This window comes from Panthera pardus, unplaced genomic scaffold (genome assembly GCF_024362965.1).
Source record: "Panthera pardus isolate Hobbes unplaced genomic scaffold, ASM2436296v1 HiC_scaffold_12, whole genome shotgun sequence".
In the NCBI taxonomy this organism is placed as follows: domain Eukaryota; kingdom Metazoa; phylum Chordata; class Mammalia; order Carnivora; family Felidae; genus Panthera; species Panthera pardus.
Window position 1 is genome coordinate 97,410,445 of NW_026526677.1, and position 27,556 is coordinate 97,438,000.

General features: G+C 37.5%; 1 protein-coding gene across 5 annotated transcripts in view; it reads right to left on the reverse strand.

The window, feature by feature from the left end:
• ARHGEF12 (Rho guanine nucleotide exchange factor 12) overlaps nt 1-27,556 on the reverse strand; it is a 149,917-nt gene that overhangs the window by 89,489 nt on the left and 32,872 nt on the right. Inside the window, exon 1 of one of the 5 annotated variants that reach the window (XM_019468862.2) lies at nt 22,043-22,205. The exons of the other annotated variants lie outside the window; for them this stretch is intronic. The gene's annotated coding sequence lies outside the window, so the exon portion shown is untranslated. Of the gene's footprint in view, nt 1-22,042; nt 22,206-27,556 lie in introns of those variants that run through there. 5 annotated transcript variants of the gene reach the window in all.

Sequence of the window (27,556 nt, forward strand, 5' to 3'; positions counted from 1 at the left end):
TTTCAACAGGTAAGACTACTGACATTAATTTCTAAATAGATCTATGTTACCAATAGTATTTTTCTAACATTTTCAAGAGAACTCCTCTCTCTCAAGGGACTGAAGAATTAGACTGTTATCTTTCCAAAAGTGTAGTTTCCTAGAAAGCAATAGTTTTCTACTTTTCAACATGAAGAAATATCCTCTTTATTCCCCCAAAAATATATGCACTAAAGTTTTAAAAATTAAAAAGACAAAATAGAAAATAAAAATCACCCAAGAGTTCAATACCCAGTATTTTTATCAATACTTCCCCCAACTTTACTAAAAATACAGACTTTTCTATTTGTATGTAGTATAGCTACAGTGTAAAAGTTTCTTTTTGTAACAGTTACAGCATATAGGCCATACCGTTTGGTAGACTTTTTAACTAATGAAACATTGACATAATTTTACATCATTAAATATTTCACTACAGCACTGATTTTAAATTGTGCTGCACACAACCTTAAGGGATCAAAAGACGTCCCTCAGAGAGCACAAGTGGGTAGATGGGAGGGAGTTTTAGGTTCTCTGCACATCAGAGCTGCTTAGCTTTTATTTATTTTATATTCTGAGCTTCCAAGTAAGATAAAGATTTGAGAAAGAGATCTCTAAACAAATAATTCCTGATAGCTACAGAGTGCTTTGAGATAGGCTATTCAATTTAACCAATTATCTTTTGTAAATATTTGGACTAGGCCCATTTTTTTTCAGTATAACAGGCATTGTTGTAACAAATAACCTTGTAACTCAAATTAGGCACTCCCTCTTGATTTCTTCCTTAGGATGAATTTATCTATAGTAAAGAATCCACATGGGAGTTTGGACTTGAAGAGGAGTTTGTGTGTGTGCCAGGTAAAGAGAAAAGAGAGGACACACTATTCCTTTAGCTCAATCCCGTGGACTCATGCCTAACCCTTATGGAAAGACACAGCAGCAAGAAGCTAATAAAGGAGACATTTTGGGAACAGACCTTGTAAGACAAAGGGCCAGAGTAACATTACGTTGGTGTTCAAGTTGACGAAATTTTTCTCACTAAATAGACGAAAGAGATTCTTTCTGTTAAAAGTGAAAACAACACAGAGGAACCATATAAAAGCCACAAATTGAATAAATACCAAAAAGCTGTATTTATATTTTCTAATTATAATACCAGAGTTACATCTGAAAAACAAGTAAACATAGATGAGGAAGATGCATTACTTACTCAGTGTGGGAACTGCACATAAGTGCATACAGAGATGATCAGTTCCCCTGCATTAAACGTGAAAGCAACCCCTAAACTGGGCACTACCACACTTGTTATAGGTTGAATTGTATCTCCCCACAAAGGTACATTGAAGGCGCACCTGGGTGGCTCAGTAGATTAAGTGTCCGACTTTGGCTCAGATCATCATCTCACAGTTCATGGGTTTGAGCCCTGTATCGGGCTCTGTGCTGACAGCTGAGCCTGGAGCCTGCTTTGGATTGTGTGTCTGTCTCCCTGTGTCTCTCTGCCCCTCCCCTGCTCACCTCTTGTCTCTCTCAAAAATGAATAAACTTTAAAAAATTATTAAAAAACCAAAACACTGAAGTCCTAATCCCTAGTACCTGTGAATATATGACCTCATTTAGAAACAGGATCACTGCACATGCTTTGGGTGTCATATCTAAGAAGTCTTTGACTAACTCAAAGTCACAGAGATTTTCTCCTATATTTTCTTGTAGAAGTTTGAGAACTTTCCAGCTTACTTTCAGGTCTTTTGACATATTTTGCAATAATCTTGGTATAAGGTGTGAGGTATGGATAAAAATTTATTTTTTTTATATATGAATATCCCACTGTTCCAGCATCAATTGTTGAAAAGACCATCCTTTCTCCACTAAATTGCCTTTGCACTTTTGTTAAAAATCAGTTGTCCGTATAGATGTAGGTCTATTTCTGGGATACCACAGAAGCGAAGTTCCCTTCTTATCACACATCAGGGGGTGTACAACTGGACTTGTCCCTTGTAATCATGTAAGCATGCTAACCATGATCATTTGGTCAAGGTAGGGTTTACCAGACTTCTCCCTGCAAAGTTACATTTTTTCAATTTTCATACTCTATTCTTTAAAAGCAGGTCACTCAATCCAACCAATACTAGGGGTTAGGAAGATTAAGCTCCATTTCCTGGATAAAGGAGAATGTACACATGCTATTTGGAATTCTTCCGTAAGGAGTATTTCTGTCTTCTTATTTATGCAATCATTTATGTCAATACTGAACTCATACGTATTATTTTATACTTGGAATTCTAATCCAATACATTACTTATTTTCCTGCTCAAACAGTTTCAGCTTAAGCCATTCACAGGTATTTCAGGTCGGCACCTGTTTCCTTTTGATATGTCCCCAGCTTTTTTTTTTTTTTTAATGTTTATTTGTTTTTGAAAGAGAGAGACAGAGCGAGTGGGGGAGGAGCAGAGTGAGAGAGAGGAAGACAGAATCCCAAGCAGGCTCCAAGCTGTCAGCACAGCACCCAATGTGGGGCTCGAAGTCACGAACCATGAGATCATGACCTGAGCTGAACAGACTCAACTGACTGAGTCATCTAAGCTCAGCTCTTTGTTTTTTGGAGCATTTCCTTGCTTCTGGCACTATAAGCTGCTCCAGACTCCTCTTTTATTTTCCCTAATCCAGCCTTGGAATCAACCATTTCTCCAATGAGCTGTTTACTGGGGATTGGTAGTTAGAAACCAAGATCTGGGTTCTGGGTGTGCTTCCTGGTATTTCTATGCCTCCTCAGCAGACAGAACTAGAAAATCAAAAATTGCCTCAGTCTCTATCCATATTTATGTATATATTAAGCTAAACATGAGTTCACACTGATGTCTATAATTCTAATCCAGTATAAGGTTCATTGATCTTCCCTCCTTGCTTAACTCCCCTACGTGACAATGAGAAAATTAGCTTCCATCTACTCTGTACTCACAGGATAAACTCCACTTGGTTATAATATATTGTTCATTTTATATGTTTATATATATGTGTGTAAATGTGTATACATATGTGTGTATATACATACAACTGTGTGTATATCTGCACATACACACATGTATTTTACATGTTCATATATGTGTATGCATATATAATACATAGTTATACCTTACATATGTTTGTATATTGGTAGACTTTTTAAAATCCCAAACCATATTTCATCTAAGTTGTTAAACTTATTGACATAAAAGTATTCATAATATTCCCTTATTATCCTTTTTTTTTCCCTTTTTTTTTTAGAGAGCGAGTGAGCATGCGAGAGGGGGACAGAGTCATAAGGAGGCTCCACGCTCATCACAGAGCCTGTTGAGGGGCTTGATTTCATGACTCTGGGATCATGACCTGAGCCAAAATCAAGAGTCAGACGCTCAACTGACTGAGCCACCCAGGTGCCCCCTCTCCTTATTATCCTTCTAATATCTGTATAATCTGTAGTGATGTCACCTCTTTTATTCCTGAGAATGGTAACGTTTGTCTTCCCTCTTTTATTCCTCATCAGCCTGGCTAGAGGTTTAACAATTTTATTGATATTCTCAAAAGAAACAGCTTTGCTTTCGTTGATTTTCTCTACTGTTTTTCTGTTTCTACTTCATTGACTCCTACTCTGATCTTTATTATTTCTTTCCTTCTTACTTTGGTTTGTTGTTTCTTTTTGTTTGTTTTTAATTTACATCCAAATTAGTTAAAATATAGTGTCATAATGATTTCAGGAATAGAATTTAGTGATTCATCACTTATATACAACACCCAGTGCTCATCTCAACAAGTGTCCTCCTTAATGTGCTTCTGCTTACTTTGTTTTTAATTTTCTCTTCTTATTTTAGTTTCTTACAAAAGAAGTCGACTTTAGACGTTTCTTCTTTTCTAATAGGTGTTTAATGCTTTTTAAAGTAATGGTTTAGTGGCATCCTGCAAATTCTGATAAATTGTGGGGGTTTTTTTCATTTAGCAAAAAATAATTTCCTACTTCCCCCCCTTTTTGTAAGCTTATTTATTTGAGAGAGAGCAAGCAAACAGAGGAGGAACAGAGAGAGAGGGAAAGAGTATCCCAAGAAGGCTCCATGCTGTCAGCGCAGAGCCCAATGCAGGGCTCAATCTCACAAATCATGAGATTGTGACCTGAACCAAAATCAAGAGTTGGATGCTTAACGGACTGAGCCACCCAGTTGCCCCCATTTCCCTTCTGATTTCTTCTTTCACCCATAGGTAATTTAAAAGTGTGTTGTTTACTTTCCAAATATTTGGGGATTTTCCAGAGATCTTTCTTTTATTGATTTCTAATTTAATTCCACTGTGGTCAGAGAACATACTTTACAGGACTTGAATCCTTTTAATTTACTGAAACTTACTTTGTGGCCCATAATATGATCTATCTTAGCAAACGTTCCGTGTGTACTTGCCCAAAAGGGGAAAGAAAAAAAAGGTGTACTATGTCATTGGCTAGAATGTTCTATAAAATGCAATTCGATCAAATTGGTCAATGGTGTTAAGGAATCTATACCCTTGATGATTTTCTGTATACTTCTTTCAATTATTGAGGGATACTGAAATCACTGATAACAACTGTGGATTTGTCTATTTGTCCTTTAAGTTATATCAGTTTTTCTTTCATGAACTTTCAAGCTCTGTTATTAGGTGCATAAAAGTTTAGAACTGTTATCTCTTCTTTTTGACTTGATGCTTTTATTATTATGTAATGACTTTTTTTATCCCTAATAATTTTGCTCTGAAATTTACTTTATCTGATTTTTTAAAATTTTTTTAATGTTTTTATTTATTTTTGAGACAGAGAGAGACAGAGTATGCAGGGGAGGGGCAGAGAGAGAGGGAGACACAGAATCCAAAGCAGGCTCCAGGCTCTGAGCTGTCAGCACAGAGCCCGACGTGGGGCTCAGACCCGTGGACCATGAGATCATGACCTGAGCCGAAATCGGATGCTTAACTGACTGAGCCACCCAGGCGCCCCCAACTTTATCTGATATTAATATATCACTATAGTTTTCCTTTGATTAATATTAGCATGGCATATCTGCTTCCATCCTTTTAAACTGTATGTGTCTTGGGGCACCTCTGTGGCTCAGTCGGTTGAGCATTTGACTCTTGATTTCAGCTTGGGTCGTGATCCCAAAGTCGTGGGATGAAACCTCCTGTTGGGCTCCACACTGAGCGTGGAGCCTGCTTAAGATTCATTTTTCTCTCTCTCTCTCTCTCTCTCTCCCTCCCTCTCTCTGTCTCTCTCGGCGTCTGGGTGGCTCAGTCAATTAAGCATCTGACTTCGGCTCAGGTCCTGATCTCCTAGTTCGTGAGTTCGAGCCCTGTGTCTGGCTCTGTGCTGACAGCTCAGAGCCTGGAGGCTGCTTCCAATTCTGTCTTCCCGTCTCTCTCTCTCTGCCCCTCCCCTGCCCCTCCCCTGTTCGTACTCTGTCTCTCTCAGGAAATGAATAAACATGAAAAAAAATTTAAAAAAAGATTCTCTCTGCTTTCTCTTCCACTCGCGTGCTGTCTTTCTGTCTCCTCTCTCTCTCTCTCTCTCAAAATAAAAAAAATAAAAATAAACTATATGTAAGAGGGGAAAGTGGGTGATGGGCATTGAGGAGGGCACCTGTTGGGAAGAGCACTGGGTGTTGTATGGAAACCAATCTGACAATAAACTATACTTAATATAAAAAATAAACTATATGTGTCTTTATGTTTATTAAGGTGTGTTTCTTGTATGCTGTATATAGGTGGGCTTTGCAGTTTTATCCAATCTGATCACCTCTGCCTTTAATTGGGGTGTTTAAACAATTTGCCTTTAATGTGATTATTGATATGTCTAGATTTAAGCCTATCCATCTTGCCATTTGCTTGTTTGTCTCATATGTTCTTTGTTTCCCCTTCTCATTTTTTTTTTTTTTGCTTTCTTTTGGATTAAATTACCTTCTTCAATTGATTTTTGAAATAATGTTAATAATCTGTTAACTTGTCACTCTCACTAGATCTTAAATTATCTGAAGATGAGGGCAGTATTTTATCTGATTTTGTATTCTAATTAACTAGTTCGTCACTGAGCTTATACTTGACAATTCAATGTATGTTTAATAAATGAATTCATTCATTCAAAACATGTTTATTTCGAATTATAGAGGATATAAGGGCTTCCCAATCCACACCACAGCCCTCCTTCTAACCCCAATTCTATTCAGTTATCTACCACTTTCCCCAGAATGACTCAAGGAAAGATGACCCCATTTGCAGCAACAGAGATGGGCCTTTTTGCACTGAATGGTAAATGCACTGCTGGGTAACTGGTTCAGAAAGAGACGATGAGAATAGAAACAATGTTTACTAAAAACATCTGTGGAAGTATTTTCTTACTCTTAAGAAAGAAGATGAAACTTCTTTTCCTCTCTCCCACTGGACAGGAATGAGGAAGAAAGCAGCCCTGACTGCTACTTACTTAGCATCCACCCTTAAGAACTAGCTTAAGATGATGCTGACACTAATGGCAACAGTGGACAATTAGAAAGAACCTGGGCTCTTGACACAGGTAAGCCATGAGATCAAAAATCCCTGAGCCCTGGGGCGCCTGGGTGGCTCAGTCGGTTCAGTGGCCGACTTCGGCTCAGGCCATGATCTCGCGGTTCCTGAGTTCGAGCCCCACGTCGGGCTCTGTGCTGACAGCTCAGAACCTGGAGCCTGTTTCGGATTCTGTGTCTCCCTCTCTCTGCCCCTTCTCCGCTCATGCTCTGTCTCTCAAAGATGAATAAACGTTATAAATAAATAAATAAATAAATAAATAAATAAAAATTTTTAAAAATCCCTGAGCCCTACCTCTAGACTTCTTTTTATGTGAGCCAGTAAATGTTCTTACTTCTTAGATTTCCTGTTAACGGGCCACCAAACACACACTAAGTTACACAAACAGCAATCTGTGCCATGCACTGTTCTAGTCACGGGAGATTTACATCTATGAACAGATAGAGCCTCTGCTCTCAAGAAGCTTACATTCTACAGGAAGACAGACTAGACAAGCAAATAATTGTACCCAATTGTTTCAGACAGTGGTGAGTGCTATGAGAAAAATAAAAGACACGTGACTATGACTAGATGGGTTAATTCTGTTTATTCACAGAAGACTTCCAGGGCATTTGACCTGACACCTAATGAGGTGAAAGAGCCAGCGATGAGGAGATACGGGGCCAGAGAATTATAGGCACAGGAATAGTCGCACAAGGTTCACAAGGGAGAAGCAGCTGAGTGTATTTGAGAAATACAAAGTCCAGCGTGGCTTGAGCATAGAAAATGACCGAGAGTAGTAATGAGATGAGATTAACAGATACAGGGGACCAGATAATGTAAGAATGTGAGCCATGTCAACAAATCTAGATGTTATTCAAAGTACAATGGAAAATTAGAGGGTTTTAAGTCATGATCTGATTCGTGTTTTAAAGGAGCACTCTGAAGAATGAATAAACCTTCATATGCCATAGACATGAACACCAAGAAAGTCTAATTCAGTCTTTGTTTACAGTAACAGTGTATTTTGCCCCAAACATCAAATACTTATGAAGCACCTAACATGTGAAGAACACCAAAGTTTATAATGTGACATGTTCTGTCGTGTATGAATTCCACATTATCTTAAAGTTAGACTTCATTAAAAAAAAAAAAAAGAATAAAATGAGCACAGGAGAGGTGGGCTGTTAAATTTTTGTCTATATAATGTCTGAAACTCATAGACGTAACTTTTTCTAATTTTAAGTGTAACATGACTGAGAGGCATCTGGTAAACTTAGAACTATAGTTCAGCCATTTAGTGTCTGCCCAGGCAAGTGTTTCAGTCCTGTTCTAACACAAGTATTTGGATTTTTCCAAGAGCTGATGTCAGGGCTTTTCAGAGAGACAGAACAGCATTTACAGGCCAGAGAAGGAAAAAGGGTTTCCCCAGCAGCTATGCTCAATGTGGCCTTTGTACTGTTCCACTGCTAACGGCAGGAAGACCCCGCTAGATAAAGCTATTTAGTTCCTGAAAAAAAATTCTACCCGGGGAGGGTGAAGGAGGATGAATGGCCAGACTCCCCATTAAGGGAACCCAGCTCGGTTTTCTATCAGTGCTCCAACCCAAATTTAAATGAGCTCATCATCAGAACAAATGTTTCTGAATTCTTAGGAGGAAAAAAACATTCTACTGAACTTATATTTAAAGAGGAGATGAACCGGCTGGAAATTGTAAGTCAGAGAGGTGAAGAATAACACAGTAAGCTGTTGCGTATTTCCTGGGGTTAGAGTCCCTGAAAAATACTCATTTGGAGAGAAGGATTAGTTGAGGAACACTCCATACCTTCAAGTCCACACCTGGGAGTTAAAAATAATGCTAGACAAATTGTTCCAACTACGTGTCCTCCATTATTCAGAAGAATAACGATTAACAATTACAAGTGTGATAATAATAGCTAAAACTTACCTGACTAGTTTCACTGGAGTTAACATATTTGTATTACATATAATATATATGTATATTATATCTTATATATATTAATTCTAACAATAATTCTAAGAGATAAATACTATTTTTAGCCTCCTTTTTTAACAAAAAAAATGTGAGGTTCAAAGAGGTTAAAGTAACTTATACCAGTTACATAATCAGTAGATGGAGCACCCTTGATTCAAACCCTCATGGTCTAGAGTCCCTGCTCTCAGCCTCTAGACCACTGCCTTCCCACAAAACACTATCTTCCCTTTGTATAGTTTTTTATAGTTGACCAAAAGTTTTCACGTTTTCTCATTTCAGTGAGAATCAGAAAATTAGATGCGATATAACTACAAAATATTTAGCTAGAAAGGTGTTCACACTCTTTATATAGTTTCAGGCAAAGATAAGCCAATATAAACTGGTTACAAGAGAACTCCCAATCCCACGGAATCTGCGTGTCCAAATCCCAAAGCTCAGTGGAGAATTCAGTTAACATCTACTTGCCACGTAGGCAACTTGCCAGCTACGCATCATAAAGGAAACCTGTTTCCACCTGAATGTGTTTCTTCATGGCGACCGTCTCACAAACCACCGGTTCCTTCAATAAATATGCATGAAATTCCAAGTAAAGATGAAAGATAATAAAAACAATTTTACTCCACCAGCCTTCCTCGACACTAAAAGCAAAGAGAGAAGGGGAAAAAAATCCATCTTCTATGAAAGAAGGACATGATTATAACCTTAAACCGCTAACTACAAAACATACTTGCCAAATCTATTAAATTCTGGATCTCTACCAAAACAGTCTTGGTACACCTGAACGGGAAACTGCTTTCCCTAAACATAAAGATCACAGATCTGAAATGAAGATCTAACTGTCCTTCTTTTAGGAAGTCAATATCCAGTTTGGGGAAAAAACAAAGGAGAAGGGGACTCCGTAGAGACTCAGAACAACAGGAGGAAGTAAAATTAAAAAACAAAAACATGCTGACACATTCCTAGGTTTATGATACTGCTGGAGGTAAAGTGGAGATAATGAGGGAAAGACAGAGCACCTGCCATCAGAACACAACATAGAAAATCCTGTAACCAAGAACTTTGCTGTGAGCCACATAGGTCTTTTGAACACAGACAGAAAAGAACAGTAAGTAACAGAAAAAAGGAATAGTTAACAATAACAGCTAACATTTATTGTGCATATAGCATGTACCAGTAACTGTTGTAACTGTATTACATACATTAACTAATCCTCAGTAAATACTGTTATTATCCCTGCTTGACAGATGAAGAAACTAAGGCACAGAAAGATTAATGAATTTGCTGAAAGTCAAATAGCAAGCAGAGAAGCTGAGACATGAACCCAGACCTTACAATTCTTGTTCTTAATCACTATGTAATCTTTTTACGGGTAAAAAGAATATTCAAAAATATACTAGAAAAAAATCCCCCCAAATACAAAATAATTGAAATCTGAACAATACACCATACTCTAAAAACAGACACAAAATAATCAACACTAACACACACACTGCTAAAGTTATGAAAATATAAGATTTTTAAATAAAGAGTTATATGACAACAGCATTTTTCACAGAACTAGAACAAAGAATCCTAAAATTTGTGTGGAACCACGGAAGACCCCAAACAGCCAAAGCAATCCTGAAAAAGGAAAGCAAAGCTGGAGGCATAATTCCAGACTTCAAGTTATATTACAAAGCTGCAGTCATCAAAACAGTATGGTACTGGCACAAAAACAGACACATAGATCAATGGAACAGAACAGAAAACCCAGAAATAAACACACAACTAAATGGTCAATTAATCTTTGACAAAGCAGAAGAACACCCAATGGGAAAAGGACACTTCAATACATGGTGTGGGGGAAACCGGACAGCAGTATGCAAAAGAAAAACTGGACCACTTTCGTATACCATACACAAAAATAAATTCAAAATGAAGTTAAGACCTAAATATGAGACCTGAAATCATAAAAATCCTAGAAGAGAACACAGGCAGTAATTTCTCTGACATTGCCCATAGTAAAATGTTCTAGATAGGTCTCCTGAGGCAAGGGAAACAAAAGCAAAAATAAACTATTGGGACAGTATGACAATAAAAAAGCTTCTGCACAGCAAAGGAAACAACGAACAAAACTAAAAGACAACCTATGGAACAGGAGGAGATGTTTGCAATGACTTATCTGAAAAAGGGTTAGCATCCAAAATATATAAAGAACTTATAAAACCCAAAAAACAAACAGCCCAATTACAAAGTGGGCAGAAGACATGAACAGACATTTCTCCAAAGAAGACATCCAGATGGCCAACAGATACATGAAAAGATGCTCCATATCACTCATCATCAGGGAAATGCAAATCAAAACTACAATGAGGTATCACCTCACACCTGTCAGGATGGCTAAAATCAACAACACGAGAAACAACAGGTGTTGGCAAGGATGTGGAGAAAAGGGAACTCTCTTGCATCATTGGTGGGTTGCAAACTTGTGCCACCACTATGGAAACCAGTATGGAGGGTCCTCAAAAAGTGAAAAACAGAACTACCCTATGATCCAGCAATTGCACTACTATTTACCCAAAGAATACGAGAACACTAATTCAAAGGAGTACATGCATTATCTACAACAGCCAAGATACGGAAGTAGCCCAAGTAAGTGTCCATCAACTGATGAACGGATAAAGAAGACGTGGTATATATATACAGCGGAATATTATCCAGTCATAAAAAGAATGAAGTCTTGCCATTTGCAGTGACATGGATGGAGCTAAAGAGTATCAGCTGTCAATATCAGTATCAAAATAAGTCAGTCAGAGAAAGACAAATACCACATGATTTTACTCATATGTGGAATTTAAGAAAACAAACAAGCAAAGGGGAAAGAGAGAGAGAGAGAGAGAGAGAGAGAGAGAGAGAGAGAGAGAACCCAAGAAAGACTCTTAATTACAGTGGTACAAACTGATGGTTACCAGAGGGAAGAGGGTAGGGGGATGGGTGAAATAGGTGATGGGGATTAAGGAGTGCACTTGTCATGATGGGCACAGGGTGATGTACAGAACTGTATTACTATACAATTACTATATTGTACACCCGGAACTAATATAACACTGCATATTAACTAACTGGAATTAAAAAAAAAATTTTTTTTAACGTTTATTTATTTTTGAGACAGAGAGAGACAGAGCATGAACGGGGGAGGGTCAGAGAGAGAGGGAGACACAGAATCCGAAACAGGCTCCAGGCTCTGAGCTGTCAGCCCAGAGCCCGACGCGGGGCTCGAACCCACGAACCGCGAGATCATGACCTGAGCTGAAGTCGGACGCTCAGCCGACTGAGCCACCCAGGCGCCCCTGGAATTTTTTTAAAAATTATTTTTTTAAAGTTATAGGAGTACCTAGACAAAAAAATCTAAGTCTTATGCAAGTAGGAAAGATTAAGTTAGCTTAAGATTTCTCCCCAGTAAGATTCCATATGCCATAATATAGGACTCCAGTGTAAGAGATAATGACACAATGTCTAAAATTTCTTTAAAAAGTTTCTATGTATACTGGAAATTAAAATATAAGGAATCTTTAGAGAAATTAAGGATATAAAGCACCTATGAGCCCTTCTTGGAGAGGGGGAAAAAAAACCTACTTGAGACAAAATCCATCCAATAAAAATATCTTCAAAATAAAGAACTCAGGAGCCATAGTAAAAGGATTGAGGGTGAGCACTGGACCAATTAACATACAGAAACTAATAAATACCTGTAACAAAAGCCATTCCTACTGCCATTCAATAAAACATTAGTATCTCCTCAATGGAGAATTTGTCTTAATTTTGTATCCCCACTATATCTTACACTTACACTTCTGCACACAGTATCAATAAATAAATGCTTTTTAAAATGATCATCTGATACATTAACCACCCACTCATGCCCCCTCCCTCTCTTGCAGGAATATAAGCTCCATGATGGCAGGATCTCTGGTTCACTGCTACATTCCTGGGCAGTGCTAGATACAGAGCTCAACAAATATTTGTCTGATGAAATAATGAGTATTAGACTCAGGAAATGGACTTCTTCTATCTTCTGGGCTTTAAACAACTGCTATTTGGGCATATTCATTTAGATATACCACTGACATCCCAAATTCAATAAATTCAAAACTAAATCCTTACTCAGCCTCTCAAAACTTCTTCTCCATCTAAAATAAATAGATCTCTGTCCACCTACCTGATCTAGTTAGAAATCTAGAAGTCATCAATGACACATTCCTGTCCCTGCTCACACCCAATACATTCAACTCTCCATCCATCCAACATTACTTATTGAGCATTTACTGTATACCAAGCATTGTTCTAAAGGTTGAAGACACAAACTAAAAAAGTCTCCATTTTCGTGGGTTAACATCCATCATTGCATTCTACTGATTGTACCTTCAACACATATCTCAGATTTGTTTATTTCTGACCTTTGCCACTGGTAGCTCAGAGCTAGCCACCTTGTCACAAGTTTATACTATTGTAATAATTTAGGGGCACCTGGGTGGCTTGGTCAGTTAAGTGTCCAACTCTTGATTTTGACTCAGGTCATGATCTCACAGTTCGTGGGTTCGAGTCCTGCATCGGGCTCTGTGCTGGCAGTGCGGAGCCTGCTTGGGATTCCCTCTCTCTGCACCTCCCCTGCTCTCTCTCAAAATAGATGAATGAACATTTAAAAAAAAAGTCACTTGAAAGGTCTTGCCACTTCTACTCTTGCACCATCCTCCAATTCATTTTCCTATTCAGGAGCCATAAAATTTCAAAACACCAATCTTAGTGAGTTCCTCCCCCACTTAAATTCTTTCAATAACTTCCCAGTGCACTTAAGAAAAAAAATTCAAACACCAAACATGACATGCAAGACCCAAATATAAAATACAGCTCTTCTTACTTTTTTTTAATGTTTATTCATTTCTGAGGGCCAGAGAGAGACAGAGGGTGAGTGGGGAAGGGGCAGAGAGGGAGACACAGAATCTGAAGCAGGCTCCAAGCTCTGAGCTGGCTGTCAGCACAGAGCCTGATGCAGGGCTCGAACTCACGAACCACGAGATCATGACCTGAGCTGAAGTTGGATGCTTAAGCGACTGAGCCACTCAGGTGCCCCAAGCTCTTGTCACCTTTCTAATTTCAGCTCCTCCCACTCTCCTGGCTCACTATGCCTCAGCCAGTGGCCTTCCCTTAGTGCTTCGCATGCTTCCCCCAGAAAGGGCTATCTTGCATGCTGCTCTATCTGGGAAACTCTCCCCACCAACCTAATTCCTGAATAAACTTTAGGTCTTTGCTTCAAGGTTGTTACCTCAGAAAGGCCTTTCCTAACTTCTGTTACCCAATTTAAATTGGGTTCCTCCTGCTATTGCCTCCCACAATTACCCTGTTCTCTCTTTTTTTGTTTTTACATTCTATAATTATATTGTGTTTAATGTTGGTCTATATCATCAGCTCTAAATTAGACATGGTAAATTCAGCACCTGGCACAGTTCCTCAAGGTGTTCAATAAATATTTCTTGAATGAATTAATACTTCAACCGAGGAAAAGAGACAAATGGAGAAATTCTAAGCAAAGGAAGAAGCATATACTGATGTGTCTGGAGAAAATGCAAGTAGCTCAGTATGGCTAGAGCATGAGGGTTGGGTTGGGGGAGAGTAATAATGTCTGCGGAGGAGTCTATATCTATATATCTACATATCTATATCTATCTATCTATCTATCTATCTATCTATCTATCTATCTATCTATCTATATATGGAGGACTAGAAAGATCCTTAACCCAGACTTCAGCTTCTACAGGTATGGAACATTTTGGGGTGAGAGAATCTCTAGAGAGAATCTCAAAAGAGGTCCATTAAAACACGGGTCTTCTCCAAAGAACCACTGCTAGAGACCATGCAGGAACACTGACAGGTTTTAAGCCAGGCAGTAATATGACCCAATATGTATGTTAGAAATATCCCCTTGGAAACAGAAAATGAAGAATGGGCAGGGAAAGTATGAAACTGGAGGCTGCGAAACCAATTAGAAAATAGTAACAGCACAGATATTTTAAGTGATGAGGATCTAAACAATACCAAAGGCAATACAGAAAAGGGAATAAATAGTAAACATAATATTACAGTAATAAACATTGAACCTCCAAGCAGATCTAGAAAGGAGAAGGAAAGAAACTCCCAGGATTTTGGCTTAGATGACAAAACATTTAATTGTGCCACTCACCATGGAAAGAAATGCAGAGCAAGCTTGGGTAAAAAGCAGTCTGATGTTTGCCAAGGTACCTGCTGGAAGCCATGGTAGACATGTCCACCAAGGCCTTGAGTTCAGAGAGACTGGTCTGGATGACAACAGAGTTCATGAGAGTAGGGGTAATTCCCCCAGAGATCTACTTAACATCATCTGTAAAATGTTAAGGGTTACACTAAATCTGAAAGATACTTCTACAGTAACAGTAACGTGGTTTTACTCTTTATTCATAAAAATGAGTATTTCAATTTTTTTATAAAAAAAGTCTATAAATGAATGAAAAAAAGTTTATTACAGCTGATCCTCGAACAACACGAGTTTGAACTGTGCAGGTCTACTTACATGTGGATTTTTTTTTTATAAATATAGTACAGCACTGTAAATGTCTTTTCCTTACAATGCTCTTAGCAATATTTTATTTTCTCTCACTTACTTTATTGTAAGAACACAGCATATAATACACAGGACATACAAAATATGTGCTGACTGTTACCCGTAAGGCTTCGGTCAACAAGAGGCCATTATTAGTTTAGTTTGGGGGGAGTAAATATTAAACATGGATTTTTGGCAGCTCAGGGGTGTCAGCGCCCCTAAAAACCTTCATGTTGTTCAAAGGTCAATTGCATATTTTAAAAAATTTTTTTTAATGTTTATTTATTTTTGACAGAGAGAGAGAGACAGAGCATGAGCGGGGGAGGGGCAGAGAGAGAGAGGGAGACAGAATCCAAAGCAGGCTCCAGGCTCCAAGCTGTCGGCACAGAGCCTGACGCGGGGCTCGAACTCACAGACCGTGAGAGCATGACCTGAGCCGAAGTCGGACGCTCAACCGGCTGAGCCACCCAGGTGCCCCAAAGGTCAACTGTATATTAAAGTTCTTCTTATATATCTATAGTTTCTACTTCCTCCTCATATTCTTATGATATATTTGAATTCAAATTTATGTCACAACTATTAAATACAGGGAAAATACTAAAAACTTGTTTAGCTGTAACTTCTTGCAATGCCAGAATTTTGGCAGTGGTAGAATTTTCTGTTAAAAAGAGTAATTATTATACTGAAAAATACTCTGAAAGTCTTTGTTCTTTATTTTTATTTTTTTAATGTTTACTATTTATTTTTGCGAGAGACACACAGAGCATGAGCAGGGGAGGTGCAGAGAGAGAGGGAGACACAGAATCTGAAGCAGGCTCCGGGCTCCAACCTGTCAGCACAGAGCCCAACATGGGGCTCGAACCCACCGATTGCCAGATCATGACGTGAGCCAAAGTCAGACGCTTAATCAACTGAGCCCCCCAGGCTCAGTCGAAGGTCTCTATTCTTTAAAAACATAAGTATGCTCTTTTCTATTTAAATTTTTTTACTTAATTTGAACAACAGTATTATCAATTATATTTCTAGTTCTTATAGCAACACTCACTCACAAAAAGAGCCTAATCTGATAAATGACATCTACAAAAATCTACAGCTAACATTGTAGTTAATGGTGAAGAATAGAAGGCTCTTCCTCTAGGGTCAGAGACAGGATAGGGACATCCTCTCTCATCACTTTTACTCTACACTGTACTATTCTTACAGCTAGTGCAGTAAGGCAAGAAAAATAAATACAAGGCATCCAGATTGGAAAGGAAAAAGTAAAACTGTATTTACATAGAGTACATGATGATCTATATGAAATCAAAAAAGCTACTAGAACTGATTAATAAGTTTAGCAAGGTGGCAGGATTCAAAATCAATAATCAATTGTATTTCTATATATTGTACTAACAACGGACAATTAGAAACTGAAATCGAGGGGTGCCTGGATGGCCCAGTCGGTTAAACGTCCAACTTCAGCTCAGGTCATGATCTCACGGTTTGTGAGTTCGAGCCCTGCCGTCGGGCTCTGGGCTGACAACTCAGAGCCTGGACGCTGCTTCAGATTCTGTGTCTCCCTATATCTGTGCCCCTCCCCCACTCTGTCTGTCTGTCTCTCTCTCTCTCAAAAATAAACATTAAAAAAAAAAGGAATTGAAAAGACAATATCACTCATGGCAACGTTAAAATGTTAAACACTAAACACTTGGGGTAAATCTGACAGAAGATATGTAAGACTTGTAAACTGAAAACTTACATGGCTAAGAAAAATTGACATCTAATTAAATGGAGCTATATGCCATGTTCATGGATTGGAAAGCTCAATACCGTTAAGATGTCATTTATCCACGAACTGATCTACAGATTCAAGGCAAGTCCAATCAAAATCCCAACGGGCTTTTTTCCAGAAATGAATAAACTGACTCTAAAATTCATATGGAAATGCAAAGGGCCTGGAAGAGCCAACAACTTTGAAAAAGATCATAGCTGGAGGATCAACTCTACTTGATTTCAAGACTTACTACAAACCAACAGTAGTCAAGACAGTGTGGTATCGGGGTCAAGAGAAACAAAGAGATCAACAGAACAGAATACAGAACCCCATGTATATGGACAACTGATTTTTGACAAAGGTGCAAAAGTAATCCAGTCTTTTTAACAAATGGTGTTGGACTATTTGGATATCCATATGCAAAAAAATACACTACAATTTATACCTCATAACATTTTTTTTTTAATTTTTTTTTTCAACGTTTTTTATTTTGGGGACAGAGAGAGACAGAGCATGAACGGGGGAGGGGCAGAGAGAGAGAGGGAGACACAGAATCGGAAACAGGCTCCAGGCTCCGAGCCATCAGCCCAGAGCCTGACGCGGGGCTCGAACTCACGGACCGCGAGATCGTGACCTGCCTGAAGTCGGACACTTAACCGACTGCGCCACCCAGGCGCCCCTATACCTCATAACATATTAAAAAATTACCTCAAAATGTATCCCAGACTTAAAAGTAAAGCTAAAACTATAAAACTTCTAAAAGCAAATATAGGAGAAAATATTGATTAGGAAAATATTTCTTAGACATACCAAAAGCACAAGCCATAAAAGGCAAAACTGACAGACTGGAATTCAAAGTTAAAAACTTCTGATCTTTGAAATATGAACAACATATCAATAAAGTTGTTTTTTAAATAAGGAGAGAATACTAAAAGAATTTAAAGACAAGTCAAAGACTGGAACAAAGTATTTCCAAATCAAGTATCTAAGAAAAAGACAGCATAATTAAAAATAAGACTTCCATTTGCAACTTGGATGGAACTAGAGTGTATTATGCTAAGTGAAATAAGGCAGAGAAAGACAAATACCGTATGATTTCATGCACATGTGGAATTTAAGAAACAAAACAGATGAACAGAGCGGAAGGAAAGGAAAAATTAGATAAAAACGGAGAGGGAGGCAAACCGTAAGAGACTCTTAAATACAGAGAACAAACTGAGGGTTGCTGGAGGAGAGATGGGTAGGGGGATGGGCCAAATGGGTGATAGGCATTAAGGAGGACACTTGTTGGGATAAGCACTGGGTGTTACATGTAAGTGATGAATCACCGGGTTCTACTCCTGAAACTAATACTACACTGTATGTTAACTAACTTGAATTTAAATAAATTAATTTTTAAAAATTTAAAAAATAAGACTTGCACAGGCAAGTCATGAAAGAAAAACGTATGAATGATAAACACATAGAAAGGTGCTCAACATCACTGGTTATTACATGAAATGCACATAAAACCTACAACATGATACCATTATACACCCACTAACATGGCTGAAATTAAAAAGACTGACAATACCATGGGTGCCTGGGTGGCAGAGTCGGTTAAGCATGCAACTTCGACTAAGGTCATGATATGGTTCATTGAGTTTCAGCCCCATGGCGAGCTCTGCTCTAACAGTAGGGAGCCTGTCTGGGTTTTTTTCTCCCTCTCTCTGCCCCTGCCCCATTTTCTCATACACTCTCTCCCCCTCCCTCTCAAAACAAACAAACAAACAAACAAACAAACAAACAACGAAAAAGACTAACAATATCAAATATTGGTGAGGCTGTGTAGCAACTGGAACATTGCTGGTAAAAACATAACACAGCCACTTCAAAAAACAATTTGGCAGTTTCTTAAAAAGTTAAATACACTCAGAGAGAGAGAGAGAGAGAGAGAGAGAGAGAGAGAACAGAGCGTGAGCAGGGGAGTGACAGAAAGAGGGAGACACAAGAATCTGAAGCAGGCTCCAGGCTCTGAGCTGTCAGCACAGAGCCTGATGTGGGGCTCGAACTTGTGAACCTCAAGATCATGACCTGAGCCAAAGTCAGATGCTTAACTGAGCCAACCACGTGCCCCAGGAAGTTTATTCTTAATAGTCCAAAACGTGAAACAACCAAATGGCCATCAATGGATAAATGGACAAACTATGGTCTATCTATACACTACAGTATTTACTGCTCAGCAATAAAAAAGTACTAACTAGGGGCACCTGGGTGGCTCAGTTGGTTAAGCGTCTGACTTCGGCTCAGGTCATGATCTCGCGGTTCGTGAGTTCAAGCCCCGCGTTGGGCTCTGTGCTGACAGCTCAGAGCCTGGAGCCTGTTTCCGATGCTATGCCTCCGTCTCTCTCTCTGACCCTCCCCTGTTCATGCTCTGTCTCTCTCTGTCTCAAAAAGAAATAAAAGCGTTTAAAAAAAAATTAAAAAAAAAAAAAAAGTACTAACTAGTGATACACACATGGACAAATCTTAAAATAATTATGCAGAATTAAAGAAGTCAAACAAAAAAGAACACATACTGTAAGATTCCAGTGATATAAAACTCAAGAAAATGCAAACTAATCCATAATGATAGTAACAGTGGTAGCTGGGGATGGGTGGAAAGGATTCAAAGGGAAGAATGGCAAAAGGTACAAGGAACTTTTGCGGTGATGAATATGTTTATTATCTTAATTGTACCGGAGAGTTTTCCTGCTGTACACAAAAATCAAAACCTATCATACTGTATACTTTAAACATATATAGTTTATTATACAATTATACCTCAATAAAGCTGTTCAAATCTCAAAAAGCCTAATGTTCAAATGAACCAAAACTGCCAGTAAACATTATGTCATACCTTAAGCTACTTAAGAAATATTTTAAGTAAAAAGACTCAATGGTTTGAATATTTTCTACTCATTGTAAACTAATAGCATTTGAGAGTATATATAACTATATATAACTTAAAGGATAAACCAAAAAGCTATGGAGTTTTGTTTGTTTGCTTATGTGGCAGCATCCAATAATGCTTTAGTACAGTATTTTTAAATATAATATTGGGCAAGCCTATGGTCATCAAGTTCTATACTGTCAATAATGTTATATGGAGAAATTTTAGCAAACTTTACTTGCCTAAACTTGATTGTAGGTTCTCTTCTTTTCAAGATTCTCACACTATTTAGTTCTTCAAAAGATCATTGCAATAACAAAATGAATAGTTTTAGCCCCAACAGAATGTGTTGGTATTAAAAAGCACAAAGTTACTTACCTATTTTACCAATGTACTATACAAGTTTATTATTCATTCATTCATTTAGTCAATAAATGAATTTATAACTACATACTCTATAGTCAAGCCCTAGCCTAGATCCTTGCAATATATCTGGGGTAAAGGCAAGAGGGAGAAAACAGATAATAATGATCTCAATAAATGTATACTGTAATAAGTTAGAAGACGGTACATATTTTAACAACACACATTAATGAGACTTGTTTCCATAAGCCACACATGAAAATCGCTTATACTAAATAGAATCACATTATGTTAGAGCTCTACTTTAGGGTGACTTAGTTTAATCTCACATTTTACAGATGATGTTAAATTATTTACACAATCGCCCAGTACTTGGCAGAGATTAGGATCCCTATCTCCTGTTCACTCTATTGGCAACACTCTTTGTCATGTACAATAATTGTGATAAAATGTTTTAATCTGCTCAGTGGAAAGAGATTGGGATTTGACAGGCCTAGGCTTCATGGTTTTGTTTATATTACTTAACCTCTCAAAATATAAATTTCCTCCACTACAAAAGAGGGCCAGATGTAATTCTGTGACTGGGTTGTTATGAGAATTAAATGTAACAGTTTATGAAAAATACCTACATATTAGTACATGAGTATATAACCAGTATTCATATCTTGGCACCAAAAATAGCACATCATTTGCATGAGTTTTTTTATATCCTCTACTAGACTATAAACCTCATATATACCTAAAGTACAGAACATAATGTAAATACTCAATAAGTAATTGTTAATTTGTTAATATTCTAAGGGTCAACCAGCTTTCAAAATGTGGCAAACAGTATGATAACTCAAATCACCAAGATGGGGATGATCAAATTAACTGAAAGCTTCAAAGTATACTTAAAAATGGTTTCAGGCAATCTTTTCTAAACAGAGCTGTCTGTAGCGCTAAACAGTTTTTAGTGTCCATAAATCATGGTCCTGGGTCTTTCTGTCCACAAGAAAATAACTTCCACTATGAAAAACACATTCAGGAGGAAACAAAAAAGCCTGCAGCATTTTATACTATTTCTTTTCACATTCATGCTTCTGCTCTGGTACGAATACAGATATGAATGCAGAAAAAAAAAAAAAAAAAAAGCAAAATGTAATTCCAATGCCATCACATAGTAATCCGGCAGCGTCTTCATATTTATAACCAACATTTTAGCTGACAAAGGCAAAAAACACCACAAATTGAACAAAGGATAAAATAATTCAAGTTCATAAGAGTGTCTGGCACCATGGAGATCACCTTTTCCAAATGACTGTGTGCTGCTGCATTTTAGTTTCAAATTAAAAAATAATCATGAAAATTACTCTATAAAAACATTCCCTTCCCCCCACCATAGGATTAATCCCTGTTCTCTCATACCCCATCTGAGGTCCCTTGGGTATCAAAGGGAAACCACCATCCTGAAGCTTCAGATAATTAAATCACAATTTACAGAATAATAAATCAAAGTCCCTAGCTCAGAATTAAGAGAAGTTATATCATTTCAGTTCTAAAAAAGGTAAAAAAAAGGATGCTGCTTCCCATCCTTTTGAGTGAAAATATCCCTGCAGTGCTGGATGTTAAACCTTTGTTCTCAAGCTAAGCAATTAAAACACAGATTTTCAAAACTAGAAATTTTCTTCCTTTAGGTCAAATTAGGTTTTTTAAAACATGAAACAAACCTTAAAAGCTATTTTAAGAATAATGAATAATGTAAAAACATCCTTTTCCTTTTCTATCTTGCTCCTCCGTGATAGGTACATCCCTTTCACTGAAGCTATTTTTCTACCATTTTGCTACATTTCATACACCACCGAGAAAACAAAGACTGCTATAGATTACCTGGATCACCGGACAAATCAGCAGACAAGTAAAACCTCAAAAGGCTCGTTTCCATGGAGTAAAAGAGAATGAAATCCTCACCAAAACACCACTCCCTTAGCAATCTTAGGCTTTTCCTTTATATATACACTCGACATCCTTGGAAAGGCATTTGCCAGATGATTTTACTGCCCACAAGAGGGATGAGAGGAAGAAACCCCACCTCTTCTCCCACCCCCCAATCATCTACTATCATCAACCGAAGCCCACCACTACGCTGCTAATGGAAAGGCAAAGAACAGCATCCATGAACACTACTCTCAACGGTTACACCATAAAAATACTGCAAGAAAACAAAGATTTAACTGACAATTTTTTTAAGGGAGCAGGCCAAGCAACTCCCACAATATTGAAAATACTTGTGAAAGATCTAATTGTAGAGCTACAAAAAATTAATTTTCTTCAGAATTTCCTGAATAAAGTATGATTTTTATTTTTTTAAAATTTTTTAACATTTATTTATTTTTGAGAGAGAGAGACAGAGCATGAGTGGGGGAAGGGCAGAGAGAGAGGGAGACATAGAATCCAAAGTAGCCTCCGCTGTCAGCACAGAGCCCGACGCAGGGGCTCGAACCCATGAATCGTGAGATTATGACCTTGGCCGAAGTCCGAGGCTTAACCGACAGAGCCACCCAGGTGCCCCTAAAGTATGATTTTTGGAAAAACAGTGTGTTCTCTATGAAAAATGCAGTTTTTCAAATACCTTAAAATTTTGTTCTTGCTTATTGCTCCTTTCCCTACAGGCAAATCAACCAAATAAATTAAGATTTATAAAAAAGGTCTCTTTGCTGGTAGTGTGATCTCTTCGATGATAATCTGGGACAGGAGATGGCGATGGAGGAGAAACAGATAAAATATGGGAGGAGGAAAAATAGTTTCTGCCCCAATAAGCCTAATTAAGTTTGTAAGCAAGGCTGAGAGGATTGAAATTTCTTCATGCTACTTTGTCTGTGTTTGATTATTGTAAATCTTCCCTGGTCTCTAACTATGCCCCAGGCATTATGATGTCTGGCACTCTGTTAACTTGCATCCCTGCCACTTACAGTACAATGAGGGAGGGACACACAGTCATTCAATTTAATCCCTGGAAGCCATGTAATTTTGCTAAAACAGTAATTTGCCTCAAATACCGCTCCCTAACAAATGCACTGCCACTCCAAGAGGACTCGTTAGCCTCTATTTTCCTTTTCTGAAGCATCAACCCAATTTGACAATTTGTACACACATAATTTCTGGGGTCAGTACATTAGTAATGAACAAAAAAACATATTCTTTGTTTGATAAAACATATTCCCGAAAACATCTGAATGTATCTAATTTTAAGTTAAAACCCAGTAATCATTGCACTCACTTAAATTATAGCCTAGGGTTCTGTGAATTTATAAGCAAATTCACAGAACCTCAGAATCAGTCAGTGATGTATGAGGAATCAGCTTCCATGGAACCACACCTTGGTAAATTCAGTTTGTAAAAAATAAATAAAGGAAGAACCAAAGGACAGATAGAGGAGTAGATTTTCAGATTTGCTAAACTAGACACTAATGATTTTAATGTTCTCCTTGGACAATATTAAAGAATAAATTTATTGCATTTATGACTTATAAGCACTTAGTACAGCAGCAGTGATGCAATTTACCATATGACCATATGACCCAGAAATCACAATTTGGAGGGATTTTACCCAAATGATGTGAAGATGTATGTGCACACAAAAATCTGTCTGTGGATGTTTACAGCAGCTTTACTCATCAGTGCTAAATATCAGAAGTAACCAAAATGTCCTTCAATGGGGGAATGGATAAACACACTACAATTCATTCATACACGGAATATTATTCAACAATTTTTAAAAGATGAAATACCATTTCATACAACAATACGGATAAATCTTAAATGCATTTCACTATGTTAAAGAAGTCAGATGCAAAACCCCAAGATTTTGATATCATTACATTCATAGGACACTCTGAAAAATGCAAAAGTAAAAGCAAATTAGACAAAAAAAAAACCAAAAAACAAAAAAGACACAAAACCCAAAAAAACAGATTAGCAGTTACTAGGAATTAGGGGAGGGGAGAGTGGTTGGCTACAAAGAAGATGCAGACTGAAACATTTGGGGATGCAGGATCTTTTCCATATGATACTAGGGTCATAGATACAGGACTCTACTCTTTAGTCAGAAAACACAGAACTGCATGTTCTGAAGAGTGAACTTCTATGAATACAGACCAAACAATAGCAAAAATCCATCAGCCAAAATGTTGGAAGACTCCAAGATGAAATGCAGACCGTGATAAATGAATCTAACTGCATTACAAATTATGACATAACTGCACTAAAGGGGTGGAGGGAAAAGGAGCTGACCTAACTAGTTAATTCCTAACTAACTTTGGAAATTGTAAGGCTAATGACAAAAATAAACACTGGACTCTAATCGGAAGGTTTGTTTCTCCATGGGTATACAGGTTAACACTTCTGAAACAGTTTTGCGTGTATACTGAAGTCGAACAAATAAGTAAATGGATAATATATGGCTGGAATCAGGTTTCTCACTGTCAAATAGGGAAATCACATATAAACAAGAAAAGACGACCAGAGTGAACTCTGTACTGAATTAAAATCAGATATACCAGTAAGAACTCAAGTTTAATATATATACAAATAGGTACAAAAACAATTACAGGTAGGTGTGTGTGTGTATATATATATATGTATACACACACACACATATACACACACATAACATACACACACATTACCTATATATACATATATTACCTAGCTAGCTCTGTCCCTTGAGAGGGCTTAAAAGCAATGGCATCCCAATGGTCATGAGCATACCCAACAACTACATTTTGGTCTCTAAATGCCATTCTCCAATAAAAGGAATCACAGCTCCTTGGGAAAATGGCTGCAACTAGGGCAAAGAAAATATAAGATGAGCATCTCAGAGTACCAGAAAATAAGGAAGTACTCAAAAAACAAAAGAGATACACGCAAGTGCCAACCTGAAAGTCTTTCCAGTGGTCAAAGGTGGAACAATATGAGCAACAAAATAAAAACATAGTATTGGATTAGAACTCAAAGTATAAAATAAATATACACTAGTCATACTGATAAAAGTAACTGAATAAATAGGAAGAAAGAAAGAAAGAAAGAAAGAAAGAAAGAAAGAAAGAAAGACACAAAAATCTTTCTTACAGAAGAATACTAAATCATATATGTAGATACTTCCTCCTCCCCTAAGTGCAGATTGGACATAAACGACTTGCTTCTAAAGAACAGAGTATGGAAACAGAAAAAGAGTAACTTCAGAGTGGAGAAACCTGGCAAACACTACCTTACCCAAGAGGTCAAAGTTAATACCACCAATGACGTCATATGGATGCCATACAGACATCATATACTCCTGATACCAAATGAAAGAGCACTTCACCCCTGCGGTATCTTTTCCAAAAATGCATAACCCTAATAATCAAAGACAGCAGCAAACCCAGACCATGGGAAATTCTAAAAAATACCTGGTCCACTACTCCTCAAGTCTATTAAGGTCATACAAAACAAGGTAAGCTTAAGAGACTTTCACAAGCCAGAAGAGACTTGGGAAACATGAAAACTGCAATGTGGTATCCTGAATAGGATCCTGGAACAGAAAGAGATCATTAATGAAAAGCTGGTGAGATCCGAATAAAGTCTGTAGTTTAGTTAATACCAGTATCAATGTCTTAGTTTTGATAGATAAGCCATAGTAATGTAAGATGTTAACAATGAGGAACACTAGGTGTAAGATATATGGGAGCTCTCTACCCTGTCTTCCATCTTTTCTGTAAATCTAAAATTAGTCCAAAACAAAAGTTATTGAATAACTAGTATATAATGCTAGAAGTCAGAACAGTAGGTGCTCTTAGGTAGTGACTTCAACTGTTGGTTAAAAACATTCCCACAAAGAAAACCCCAGGCTCAGATGACTTCATTGAGGAACCATCACAAATATTTAAAGGAAGATGTAATAACATCCTACACACACTCTTTCTGAAAACCCATGACACTTTCCAACTTAGTCTCTGAGGCCAACATTACACTCAATATCAAACCAAGGCAATGATATTACAAGAAAATGAAAACCAATATCCCTCATGAACACAGATGTAAAAATCTTCATCAAAATACTAGCCAACCAAATCTATTAATATATAGAAAGAAAAATACATAGTGACCAAATGGGGTTTATCCCAGGAATGCAAGACTGGCTTGACATTCAAAGTTCAATGTAACTCACCATATCACCAGTCTAAAAAAAGAAAAACCATCTGATCATCTCAATAAAGGCAGAAATAACATTTTACAAACTTCAATACCTGTTAATGATAAAACATCTCACAAACTAAGATAGAAAGTACTTCCCCAAACTGCTAAAGAGCATCTATAAAAAACAAACACATAACATCACACTTAATGGTAACCAATTAAATGCCTTCCCTCTATGAGAACAAGGCAGGGATGTCTACATGTCTACTCTCACAACTTCTACTTAACATGTTAGCCAGAGAGATAAGATAATAAAGAAAATATGTAATAGGCTTACAGACTGAAAAGAAAAAAATACAACTGTCTGTAACCACAGATGACATGATCATCTATGCAAAAAATCCAAAAGAGAGGCGCCTGGGTGGCTCAGTCGGTCGAGCATCTGGCTTCAGCTCAGGTCATGATCTTGCTGTTTGGAGTCTGAGCCCCACATTGGGCTCTGTGCTGACAGCTCAGAGCCTGGAACCTGTTTCAAATTCTGTGTCTCCCTCTCTCTCCCTCTCTCTCTCTCCCTCTCTCTCTCTCTCTCTCTCTCTCTCTCTCTCTCCCCCGCCCCCAGTCAAAAATAAACATTAAAAAAATCCAAAAGAAATCTATATTTTCAAAAAATAGAATGTTTAGCAAGATAACAGTACACAATATCAACATATGAAAAGCAATTATACTCTATATACCAGCAACAAATTAAAAATTAATTTTTAATTACCATTTACAATAACCTCAAAACACATGAAATATATAGAGATAAAGTTAAACTATGTGCAAGACCTATATACACTGAAAACTATAGATTTTTTTAGAGAAATAAAATACTTCAATACAGGAAGAGATTATGCCCATGAATCAAAAGATCATAATGTTAAGCTACTGATTCTCCCTCACCTGATCTAGATTCAACACAATCATCCTCAAAAAAATCACAGCATTAAAAAAAAAAAATACAAATTGACATGCTGATTCTCAAATTCAGATCCATTCAATACAAAAGATCTAGAAGAGCCAAAACAACTTTTTCAGAAAACAACAAAACTGGAAGGCTTACACTATCTTATTTCTAAGACTTAAGATAAAGCTAAGGTAGGAGTCCCTGGGTGGCTCAGTCAAGTTAAGCGTCTGACTTCGGCTCAGGTCATGATCTCACACTTCATGAGTTCGAGCCCTGCACTG